Below are 12,843 nucleotides of genomic sequence, written 5' to 3' on the forward strand. Positions count from 1 at the left end.
AGCAGGCAAAGAGAGAGACACTAAGACAGAAAGCTGTCACTGGGTGAGGTAGCTGCGAGGGGTCTTCTCATTCTGACAAGAACCTCCTGAGATAGCGGTTAGAAGAGCAAGGTGCTTTCAAGAGCAGTCTTCCCTTGGGCTCAGTTTACGGCATCCTGGCCAAATTTGTGTGTGGCCACTGGTGTTTCTTTCTTGTCATCGTACACCCACCAGCATCAGTGGGCAAGTCTAGACTTGATGCAATTTACTGTCAGCACTGCACTTCAAGACTCAGGGTCTGTATCTCTGCTCAGAAAGGTTAAAAGCAGAGTAGGATTTAATCTCAGCCATGGATGTTGTCAACCAGCCTGTACTTGAGTCTCCTCTCAGGGCTTTGTGGAGCCGTTATGCTGCATTGGAGAGCTTCTGCTTGAGTCCTTCCAGAATGATGGATTCGACTTTTCTTTTGTTGAATTTCACACTTTGGTTCTGGTCCAGCATCCTAACTCCCCTGGGCTTCCTGTCTGCCGTCATTACCAGTGTCCACAGAACCCATGACAGTGGAAAAATCATCTCTGGCATCCGTCTGCTTGGGTTTACACCTGGCCCTATATTTACTAGCAGTGCTGGGTAGTTTTATGGCAGCTTAACACAAGTTAAGGTCATTTGGGAAGAAGCAACCTCAGTTGAGAACTGCTTCCACAGTATTAGCTTTGGGTAAGCCTATGGCGAGTTTTCATAATTAGGGATTGATGGGGGAGGGTCCAGATCACTGCAGGTGATGCCACTCCTGCACTGGTGGTCCTGTGTGCTATAAGAAAGCAGGCCAAGCAAGCCATGAGGAACAAGCTAATAAGCAGCACCCCTCCATGGACTATGGATCAATTTGTGCTTCTAGGCTCCTGCCTTGAGTGCCGGTCCTGACTTTCCTTTGATGACGGACTATGATGTGGAGATGTGGAAACCCCATTCATCCCCATTCATTGCTTTTGGTTATAGTATTTATAGGTAATAGCAACCCGGCTAAGACACTAGCTCTGATTTTCTTTTCAATTCTCAACCTCTTTGTACCTCAATTTACCCATCTGCAAAATGTAGGTGATGGTAGAACCTACCTCTTTTGTCAAGTTAAATTAACTAATATATGTTTTAAAAAAGTTAGAACAGTACCTGGAACATATGGACAACTTAGTACATGGTATCTTTTAATCCTCTCTTGAAATAAACAATTGCAGCATTGAATACAGTGTTTCAAATATGCTGTCCCATGAGGCTCTGATATCCTTCCAGCTTAACAATATATTTCTGCTCTACCAGACTATGTTTGCAGATTCCTAGTGTTTAAATTGAACTTGTACTGAACCCCTGCCTGCCCCAGGCTATTTTTCCTGGAGAGCTGTTAGGCTTATTTCTCCCCTATCCTACATAACACAAATGTTCTGAGTTAGAGGAAAGTTCAGTGTCCAGGAGAGCTCAAAGCACCCCTTTATATTGGCTCCGAATGCAGAACGGCCCTCATTTGTGTGGTGCCATCCCAATCTCTGCTCCCTCCGGCTTCTGTTTCTTTTAGAGGGAGGGTCTCTTGCAACTCTGCTTTGTTCAGTGTATCTGCTTCTCCACTGAGCGGATCGTGTGCTGTTGGGACCTCCCTTATCTCTTGTCCACCTTTTTGACTTTGAAGTACCCAGGCTCAAGGAAGAAGGGACACAGGTCCCTTCTCTTGCACATATCTCCACTGTACTCCGAACCTCAGACCTCTGTAGCCCAGAAGCATCTAAATCACCTGGGAGCTTGTCCGGAATGCAGGATTGCAGGCCTCACCTCAACAGGATCCGAAGATGGTTCTTATGATGTCCGTCAAAATCATTAGGCATTGCATTAGTCCATTAATTGTGTTAATTAGTCAACTTGTAGTAGGAATGGGGATGGTAGTGGGGGGTGAGAGGTAGGGATATCCTAGTTTCTAAAGGCATTCTCTCTCTCTCTCTCTCTCTCTCTCTCTCTCTGTCTCTCTCTCTCTCTCAGGGGTGGGGTGGGGTGGGGTATGGAACCTAGGGCAGGCAAATGCTCTTCTGCTTTGCAACATCCCTGATCCCTGTCCTTCTTCAGAATTCTGCTGATCAGGTCCCTGAAGACAGACGTAAAACTGTTTTCAATTTCCCTGTTTAGTTCTTGGTTATGAACTCCCATAATCCTAGCCCTTGGGAGAATGAGGCAGGAGGATCATGACAGTGGTGAGCACTGAGCATAGGCAGAGTCTTGAGGAAGATGCAAAACGTCCTGCTCCAATGTGCTCTGTCTATTCCCTGTAGCTGCAGCTTCCCACTGACCTTGGTGGCTTCTCCACCACCTCCATCGCCACCCCATGCCAGCCTGTAGATGTTTTTTCACTTGGATGCTGAAGATTTGACCTTAGGTCCTCATGCTATGTAGCAAGGACTTCCAACCACGAAACCATCTTCCCAGCCCCAAAGTATATTGTCAAGGCAGTAATTCCCTTTCTTCCTGGCAGTGCTGGGGATTGAATCTAGGGCCTCACACCTGCTGACTAAGCACTTTACCATTGTGCTACATTCCCAGCAAGAGGGAGTCTCCTATCAGCTGCTTGCTGCCTCTTCCTCCACTGGAAAAAAAAAAAAATCAGCTTTGACTTCTCTGACAGGAATGTCTTCTCTGTGTTTCTGAGCTTGCTGCTTAAGAGACACTGGTCACCAAACAATGTAAGTTCTGTCTGTGGACTTGGGCTTGTTAGCCAACTGTCTGGCTCCTTTCTGTGCCCTTTGTCTCTCTTCAGAGATGGTGGGTAGCTTTTCTGAAGCTGTCTCTTGCCTTGCTACCTTTCCACAGCCTCCCATGGGCCAGGGGTTTTCCTCAGGACACAGATGTATGCAGTCATGGAGAACTTGGTTTCTACTCTCTCAGTGTAGCTATTTGGATTACCTTGAGCATCCTTTTAGACAGCACCCAAGATACATGTTATCTTCTCCCATCCACTTCCTCCCGCAGTTGCTGCTGGGTCCCCAAGTGTCTCTGCAGTGGGCTTGTTAATTGGCGCTTCAGCTGGCTGATTGACTGTAATGGGGGTGAACATTTATTTACCCCAGCAGCCGCCTCTCAGACAGCTGTTAATTGCAGGCATGAGAGAGACAATAATTATGGGATAATGTGTGGCTTTTGTGTGAGGCCTTCTCTTTGCACGTGTCAGCAAACACTGGTGGGTTTGTTTTCTAACATTTGACGCCCCTGCTGAGGAGATGCCGTAGCCCCTCCCCCACTCACAGGCCTGTCATCCTGCAGCCCCCCTCTTGGTTGCATCCTTTCCCTTCCCCCTGCCTTGGGCCTGGAATTTAATCAAGTTCCCAGGGTGATAGAAAGTATTTTCTCCAGGCACCTTTAATCCCAGCAATCAGGAGGCAGAGGCAGGTGGATTGCTGAGTTCAAGACCAACTTGGAACTGGGCTAGTTCCAGGAAAGTCAGGGCTACATACACAAGGAAACCCTGCTTAAAAGCAAGCAAACAAAAACCCCAAACAAAACAAAACAAAGCAAAAGTGGGGGTGCCAGAGAGTTTTCATCATATCTCTAGTAACTTTGTTTCTACTGATTCCTGTTATACAGATATGATCCCATTGTAAGTATTTGTATTGACTGACTCATTGATTGAGACAGAATGCCACTATGTGGCCACCTGAACTCTTGGGCTCAAGGGATTTCTCTGTGTCAGCCTCCTCATATAGGGGTCTGTTGGCAAATGCTCTGTCTTGGGTGCTGATGCTGAAGATGGTACATGCTGGGCAAAGACTCTGTCACCAAGCTACATCGTCTAAATTGGTACTTTTAAAAAAGTGGCAGTTAAACTGAGCATGGTGACACATGCATTTAATCCCGGCACTCTGGAGGCAGAGACAGGTGGATCTCTATGAGTTTGAGGCCAGCCTGGTTTGTATAATGACTTCCAGGGCAGCCAGAGCTACATAATAGAGAGACCCTGTCTTAAAAAAATCTTATAAAACCAAAAAGGGGGTGGGGTGGACCTTATCAGCTTTGTCTAAAAGCATGAATATTTGTCCCATGTTTCCTTCTGGCTTTTATTAATATCTTTCCACACTTGTAGCTGGTGTGCAGCTGGTGTTCTCAAGGGTCTCTTTTGTTTGATGGTTATTTTTATAAAACCACTCCCAGGCATGACAATAGTTTATTAGTTTGCCATCTCAAATACCCTTAAATAATTCTGCCTCATTATTGTTCAACTTAGAACAAAGAATTTGGGTTGGGGCTGGCAGGGTGGCTTACTGTGCACATGAAGAGGCATGCTGTTAGCAGGATAGAGAGCCAGGGAGGACAGGGCCCAGGCAGGCTTCTGGGTCATGTTTAATTAAGGCTGTAAAAGTGTCTGCAGCAAAGCCGGACACATGAGTTTAATTCCTGGGACCTTCATAGTGGAAGTTGCAAGTTGTCCTCTGACACACACACACACACACACACACACACACACACACACACACACAAATAATGTTTTAAAAAATTGTTTGTTTTTCTTTAAGACACTATGAAGCCCTGGCTGTCCTGGAACTCACTGTGTAGACCAGGCTGACCTCGAACTCACAGAGATCCTCCCGCCTCTGCCTTCCAAGTTCTTCATTCCCAGCTGAATGTTTCTAAAAAGATAAAAATAAATAGATAAATAAATAAATAAATAAATAAGAACTTGGGTTCTTTCCAGTTTGATTCCATTATAAATAACTCTATTCTAAGCAGCGTTATACATACCAACTTTTCTCATTATCTCCCTGAGGGAAAAATGGTATTCTAAATCATATTGATTTGGCACCGCAGCTGGAAGAGCTGAGGAGAGTGGAGAGCTTGAACTAGATTCTCCCTCTCCTCGTTACTACAGAATTTTTGATGCCCTTCTCCCTGCTCCTAGCACCCGGGAGCTTTTCCCTGTGGGTCCCACCCACTTGCAGTATGGACTTAGTTTTGATTAACTATTGCTACATAGCAGATAACCCAACATATGGTAATATGGTAGCTCACAACAACAACAACAACAACAACAACAACAACAACAATAACAACAACACAGCCAGAGCTGTGTTGAAACCCTGTCTTGAAAAACCAAAACAAACAAACAAACAAAGACAACAACAACAACAACACCGGGAAGTGGTGGTGCACGCCTTTAATCCCAGCACTTAGGAGGCAGAGACAGGCAGATTTCTGAGTTCAAGGCCAGCCTGGTCTACCGAGTGAGTTCCAGGACAGCCAAGGCTATACAGAGAAACCCTGTCTCAAAAAACAAAAAAACAAACAAACAAAAACCCCAAACAAACAAACAAAAAACAACCCAACAACAACAACAATGCGTCACTACCTTTAGGTCAGTGGGCCATGTATGTGGCTCTTGCTTGAGATTCTAAATGTCCTTGTTATCATCTGAAGATCCCCAGATCCAGACAGAGTATGTTTCCATGTGACTATCAGAGGGTGCTAGCTGTCCTCTAGAATCTGGGCCTGCCATTCTGGCTCCTTGAGAAAGAAGAGCAAGTCACATGATTTTGAGAGGCCGTATCTCAGGGGAGCATTCTGGGCTGTAGTGGAGCTCAGTGGTAGAGCACTTGCCCAGCCTATGAAGCCCTGGTTCCATCCCCAGCACTGTCAAATGTACATGAACACACACACACACACACACACACACACACACACACACATACACACACACACACACAGAGCAAAACACATCCCAAGACACCCAAGTGGGAACATCAGGGCTTGCTATGCCCTTTGATCTCAGGCAGATGGCATCACGTCTCTTATAGTCTATCGAACTGACCACCCAAGATGCCTTGCAGTGTGAGGAGCACCAGAGGATTGCAGCCATCTTTGACTTGCAGCCTGAGGCATGGTTGACTAGTAGCTTCTGAATTCTTCCTGAGTCCACCTATGAGAGGCTCTACACCCTTCACTTCCCATCAGCTCCTCTCGCCCTGCCCTGCTGCAGAATGCTGCCCTTGCACAAAAGTCCTACAAGAGTCATACAGGCTCTCTGGTCCCCTTCCTGGCTGCCCACAGGAGCCAGGCTCTGTTCTGTATTCCTCCTGTCCACTCATGCTTTCTAGACTCCAGGGCTGTGTCTCTGTTCCCCTTGTCTCCCATGGCTCTTGCCACATGCCACCAGCATTCAGTTATTTCTGGGCTGGGCCTGCAAAGTTGTAAACTCCTGAAGTCAAGGACTCTGCTGTGTTCTTGTTAATCTTTATACCCTACCCTAAAGTCTAGTAAAGTGCCCTGTATATAAGTAAGGGCTTCCATAAATTCCATTTCCTTGCCTCCTTTGCAAACACTTGGTGTTCCACCGTGTGTTGAAAGAAAGAGCACATTCCCTGGGTGAGGAGTTGGAGTAGGAAGACAACAGACTGAAGGAGCGCCTGCTATGTGCACTTACTGGTACTCGCTGGGAGCTTTACCTTACCAACATCCCACAACTTGGGAGATAAGTGGTGGTGTCCATGTTGTATAGATGCTGCTGCTGAGTTCAGAGACATTGCCTCACCTGTGCAAGGTGACGTGGTGAGAAAGTCATGATTCCAAAGCTAGGTGCCTGGGACCGTAGAGCATGCACTCTCTCCTGTACATATAGCCTTGTGGAACCTCGGGCTCCCCATGTGTAGATCAGATATTCCCTCTGTGATAGGGTGGTTTAGATGGAAAGGGGATGTGCATCTAGTTGGTGCTTCCTGAACACTGCCTACTTGCCATGATGCCTTATTCTTAAGCATCTGACGGCATTCTGCACATTGGCAGTCTTCATAGCTAGTGACAAGGCTGGGGACTTGTTCTCAGCGTCCTTGGTGTGACAGTAGTTTACCAATCCATGATATGTCTCCCATGGAGCCCAGGGGTGGGCTGGGTGGGGGCATCTGGTTCCTTGGGTTCACCCAAAGACACCTTTGTCCCCTGTAACCACAGAAGAGACAGACAACTCTCTGGTCCCCCAGCAGGGTCCCTTGGAGCAGCTGAGCTGGGGGATTCTACCCTCTCACATTAACTGCTTGTGTTTGTTCTTTTAAAATTAATTCCATCCAGAGCTCATGAATTCTCTTCCCTTTGCTGCATCTTTATGCATGCCCACCCTGGCTCTTAGTTCTATTCCTGTCTTCTTGTTTCTCTGTGTGTGCTAACGCTCCCAGGAACCCCATTCTATGCCATCGTCTTCGTGCCATGTGAGGTCTCACTGGCTGAACCAGGATGCAGGCCGTCAAGGTGACAGCAGCTATTGGAAGGTGCTTCCTTGGTAGGGCCAGTGAGCCATAAAAGTTCCGAGTTTTGTTTGCTGGTGTCCTTCTATCTTGTTCTTCCGGCTCTGGCAATATTGTTCTCAGACGGGAGACACTGACTGGTTTAGATGGCCAATGGTCTAGTCTGGTTTTCCATCCCTTCCCACGCTCAGGACATTTCTGACTGTCCAGCCTAGCCACTGCTACATGGCATTGCGGAGCCAGAAGGCAGAGAGAGTTGGGGATTTTCCTTTATTTTTCTCTTTAAAGGAGCAAACTGGGAAGTCTGGGAATCCAGAAAGAGGCCCAATAGCCTTCACATCCCTCCTTCCTGCCTCCAGACATTCCTCCTTTATAGCCTGTATCCTCAGACCCAGCTCTCCATCAATCGCCCTGGCCCACATTAGCAGGAAACTTGTCTCAGGCAGTCACTAGCTTTTGTGATTTCTGTTCTGGTGGATGGCCTAAGTGTTGAGTTTGAAAATTCTTGGGTAAAAAGCATTTCTGCACCCATAGGGATTGGCTTCAAAGCCCTCAGAGGCTGAGGTAGGAGGACAAGTCAGCCCAGTGCAGTGTACTTGCAGAGGCATCTGTAACCTGAGGGGCTGTGACACTGGAGAGGACTGTCTAGGCAGGTGCTGGTCTTAAAGCGGCAATGTGGATAGGGGAATTCTGTCATGGCAACACCCCATGAGCTGTCTCAAACACTCAGTAGGTGGGGCTGGCAATCCAAGGTTTGGAGCAGAGTGAGATAGTCTCTGGAGACAGGATATTAGATGGGGCATTGGAGAAGATCACAACGTGGAGGCTCTTCCAGCGGAGCATCTGAGAGATGATTCCTGAAGGTGACCCAGCAGAACTGATACTGGCCAGTACGGGAAAGGACTGGTGGGGCAGTCCTGCCCGGCCTACGATGCTCTCTCACCCTCAATGCCTGGCTCTGCTCCGCTAGCTCTTTGGCCCCAGGCAGCTCAGACAGGAAATGCAGAAGGATGAGCATTGTGTGCCTGTGTTAAATGTGTGTGCCATGGGACATGCGTGGAGGTCAGAGGACAACTTTTGGCAGTCTTTCCTTCCGATATGTGGTCTAGGGATTGAACTCTGGTCACCAGATTTGAGTGATAACACCCTTACCCACTGGCCTATCTCCTCAGCTCCTCTTTGTTTCTTTGTCCTGAAGCCTTTTTTTTTTTTTAATCTCTGCCAATCAAAATGTGTACATCTGCCCAACACTGCCAATCTTGGAGCTGAGGGCTCCAGATGTGTTCCAGCATGTTCCTTTGCCTTTACTTAGCTACTCTGGCAAAGAGCAGAATAGGGCCAAATGCCCAATGTACCTTAACAATGCTCCGAGAGACGGGATTCCCTGAGGACTCTACTGCTAAGTACAGCTACCTTCCAGAGGGGCTTCTCCTTAGCCTATGCCTGCTAGGGAAGGAGGGGGTGGCTTGACCAGGGCCCAACTTGGGCCCTGCCCCTGCCTGCAGTGCCCTCTCCCCCAGCCCAGTGTCCACCCTTCCTGCTTCCCTCCCTGGTTTCATTTGGCAAAGACAGGGACAATCAAGTGGAAAAGTGCCTCTGAGTACTTCCTGTATTGCTGCTCAACCAAGCCTATGGGAGGTGTGGCTGGAGAAAGCGAAGATGTCCACCCATCTCACATACACACAGGAGGAGGCCCTGGTGATTATGCTTGCTTAAAGTGGTGACAGTAACAATGGACTCCGCTCCGCTTTCACAGTTGCTGGAGGAGTGGAGTTAACTATTTTCATAACAAAGAAATAAGAGTATGAGGTGATATAGGTGCTAAGTAGCTAATTCTAAAGTATCGCATTGTTCCCATAAGCATTTCCAACTAGTATTTCTCAATTAAAAAAAAAAAAGACAGGTAAAATGGCTTAGCAGGTGAAGGCGCTTACTGCCAAGCCTAATTATGTGAGTTTGATCCCCAGGACCTACATGGGGGTGTCGTCTGATCTCTATATGTACACGACTCCACAGGAGAAAATAAACTCAGAATAGTATGCCCAGATCCTGCCTCTGTGATAACTTAGGAAGCTCTGGTGAGTTTCACAGGCTATTTGAAGAATGTCTTGGAGAATCAGAGACCACCATTTGTATTATTAAGATTTAATAAGCCAGGCGGTGGTGGCCTTTAATCCCAGCACTTGGGAGGCAGAGGCAGGCAGATTTCTGAGTTTGAGGCCAGCCTGGTCTATAGAGTGAGTTCTAGGACAGCCAGGGCTACACAGAGAAACCCTGTCTCGAGCCCCCCCCCCCCCCAAAAAAAAGATTTAATATTTTTGACTATGTGTGGGGTATGTGCATGTGAGTGCTGCTTCTCATGGAGGCCAGAAGAGGGCATCAGATCCCCTGGAGCTGAAGTTCCCCATGGTTGTGAGCTGCCTGAAACAGGTATTGTGAACCAAACCCTGGTCCTCTGGAAGAGCAGGGAGCACTGTTAACCCGCAAGTCATCTCTTTTGCCAGACACACAATCAACTCAGGAAAATTTTCCTAGGCACCTGTCTGAAGTGTGACTAGTCTGTACTGCCTGTCCTGCTTATACCAGCCCATCCGCACCACAGACAGGTTCTAGAAGATTCTTTTCCTTGCTACCATCAAATATAAAATAGTTTTTGTGGTCAAGACAAAGGTAAAATAGCCCATAGCTGCCTTTGTAGAATTAACAACTTCAGAGGGAACTTATATTTTGTTGTTTCTTTTGAAACTATGTCTCATTATGTAGCCCAGGCTGGCCTGAAACTCAGACTATCTTGCTGGAGATTACAGATGTGCACCATCACCTGACTAGGAATGACTATTGACCAGGAGCAGAATGGTTGGACAAAATGGTTATTTATAAGGGAGTGGATTGCCAGTGAAACCCTGGTCCAGGCCTTACAGGTGCTTAGTGCAGAGGAAGTGAGTCATTACTTCTCTAGGGCTCAGAGGAAGCAGAGGGAAAGCAGGCACAGCCATCCCTTCCAAGCTGAACCCTGGCTTCTGACTGGAGCAGGAGAGATTTGATTTTCACCTGGCTTTGCCTCTCCCTTAAGGATGTATAACCAGATAATTTCCCATCTCCTTTGGGTCCTACCTATTTATATGAGCTGAGAAATAAGATTCTAGAGCTTCCTCTTTGCTTGAAGCTACAATGGAAAACAATGTATCTAAAAAGCTACGCAAATGTTCATAGAATATTATTGTCCTTGTTGTTACTTTGAGCTTTGTATCCCAGGATGATCTTGACCTGTTGAGGAGGTGAGGATGACCTTGAGTGACCTTCTGATCCTCTGCCTTCCAAGCGCTTAGACTATAGGCATGAACTACACATAGTTTATGCAGTGCTGAGGATTGAATCCAGGGTTTCACCAATGCTAGGTCAGAGCTTTACCACCTGAGCTACACCCCCAGCCCCAGATTATTATTATTGATATGATTATTATTGATATTGTTCTACAGAGATGCAAACAACTCCTATAGAACCTGACTCAGAGCTCTGGTTCCGTAGAGACATGCTTGCTTTCAGGGGGAATGAAGAAAGGCCATTGGAGTATGAGCTGCCTGCTTCTCCATGTTACCTCCTTTAGACCAAGTTCTGGATGGTCAGATAAACCTGTCAACTCTAAAACACAGATCCTAAGTCCAGGCTGTAAAAGTACGGAGCTTTTCTATGCCCTCCCTTGTATCCGAATAATGACACAGAGACCTGTTATATTTATTACTAAGCTTCAAGCACTATAGCTGGTCAGATACTCATCTATTCTAACCCGACTATGCTGCCTTCTACCCAGCCATGTGCCCCATTACCTGCTGTCTTAGGGTTTTACTGCTGTGAACAGACACCATGACCAAGGCAGCTCTTATAAGGACAACATTTAATTGGGACTGGCTTACAGGTTCAGAGGGTCAGTCCATTATCATCAAGGCAGGAATGGGGCTGGAGGAGCTGAGAGTTCTATCTGAAGGCTGCTAGCAGAATACTGACTTTCAGGCAGCTAGGATGAGGGTCTTAAAGCCCACACCAACAGTGACACACCTACTCCAACAAGGCCACACCTCCTAATTCTGCCACTCCCTGGGCCAAGCATATACAAACCATCAAACCATCTTAGGCTTACTCTGGCTGCTCCTGCTCCATCTGTGTCCTCATGGTGACTCTCTCATGGTGACCTTTTCTTCTCTCTGCTTTCCACCTGGGGACCCCCCGCCCCATGCACACTGGGGACGACTTGACTCTCCTGCCCTGTCATAGGCCGACCAGCTCTTTATTAACCAATTAGGGGTGAAGGAGAACAATTTTTATACAACACTGAGACAGGAGATGCTTCAATAATAATGACAATAACAATGTCCAGACTTCAACCAGAACTCTCAGCACAGTAATCAGCATCTGAATACAGCGTGCACAAAACCATTCCCCAGCACCAGCACATCTCTCCCTCTCCGTTTTCCCTCATACTGTTCAGATCCTTCCCCATAGAGCTGGGGGGGGGGGGGCACTGGTGGTGGTGTTCCTCTGGGTAGAGTCCAGCAGTGGGATTAGAGCCTGGGTGCTCTCTGGCTTGGTCTCCATTTGTCTAATCCTCATTCAGTGGGGCACTGCCAAGCCTGACAGAAACCCGTGCCCTCCTCGCTGTGTGGGCGGGGCCCCTCGTTTATGATAGCGATACCCTGCATTTATAGAGCGTCTTTGCTGTTGAGCGACACAGCCCTTTCTGTGCATGCTCCCATCCTTCTGAGGATGCAGACGGAAGGAAAGGGTCACAATGATCTTGAGTCACTTTGAAGCATTTAGTGATTTGCTCTGAGCCATGCAGCCCGTGAAGTGGCAGAGCCAGGATTTTCATTTCAGCATCAGGATGGCATCTGGAGTGAGTTGCAAGGTCCCCTAACTTGCTGGCCACTTCCTCAGTGTCTAAGAGTTAGATCTGTGTCTGCTTGCCCTTGGCTTTGTGGGACCTTGGGCTCCGTGGTCCCTGGAGACCAGTGAGAGCAAGGAGACGGGAGGTGGCCGTAACCTAGAGGCAGTTCTGTGGTGGGTCATCTCGTGACTGCCCAGCATGGGCATGAATATGGAACAAGCCCAGCGGTTGAATACTGTGGCAATGTGTCCCAAGAGGGCGGGCTCTGGGCCAGCTTCTTTGATTGGCTGTTGGGGTCTGGGGTGGAGCATCTCCTGGTTTTTTGCACCTTAGGAGCAGGTGGAGGAGGGCACTTGTGGTTCTCACTACAGTGGCCTGCTTCGTGTGTGGAAAGTGGACTATTGGCAGCACGAGGTGGTTCTCACACACACTTCCTGGCCGGTAAGGGCTGGGGATACAGGTCTGGGGCTGTTGGGGACCAGGCTGGAGGCTGGCTGACCTGGCTATTGCCTGGGTTCATCTATTCCGGGGCATCCTCTCCTTTCACCTCTCTCCACTCACTCCCTACTGCCGACCCTTCCTTCCTCTCTTTCTGTTTTAGTCAATGATTTACTTAACAAATTTGAACTCCAGAACGTGCCAAACAAGGCGCATTTTCTCCTCTTTCCTTAGTTCAGAGGACCCCGGCTACCCTCATGCTCTGCGTTTATTCAGATTTATGAC

The 12,843-nt window shown here is 47.7% G+C and overlaps 1 protein-coding gene across 15 annotated transcripts in view; it reads left to right on the forward strand.

The window, feature by feature from the left end:
- The window catches only part of Plekha6 (pleckstrin homology domain containing A6), a 138,769-nt gene that overhangs the window by 28,300 nt on the left and 97,626 nt on the right, over positions 1–12,843 (forward strand). Inside the window, exon 1 of one of the 15 annotated variants that reach the window (XM_076941187.1) lies at positions 12,457–12,561. The exons of the other annotated variants lie outside the window; for them this stretch is intronic. The gene's annotated coding sequence lies outside the window, so the exon portion shown is untranslated. Of the gene's footprint in view, positions 1–12,456; positions 12,562–12,843 lie in introns of those variants that run through there. 15 annotated transcript variants of the gene reach the window in all.

Source organism: Arvicanthis niloticus, chromosome 10 (assembly GCF_011762505.2).
Source record: "Arvicanthis niloticus isolate mArvNil1 chromosome 10, mArvNil1.pat.X, whole genome shotgun sequence".
Lineage (NCBI taxonomy): Eukaryota > Metazoa > Chordata > Mammalia > Rodentia > Muridae > Arvicanthis > Arvicanthis niloticus.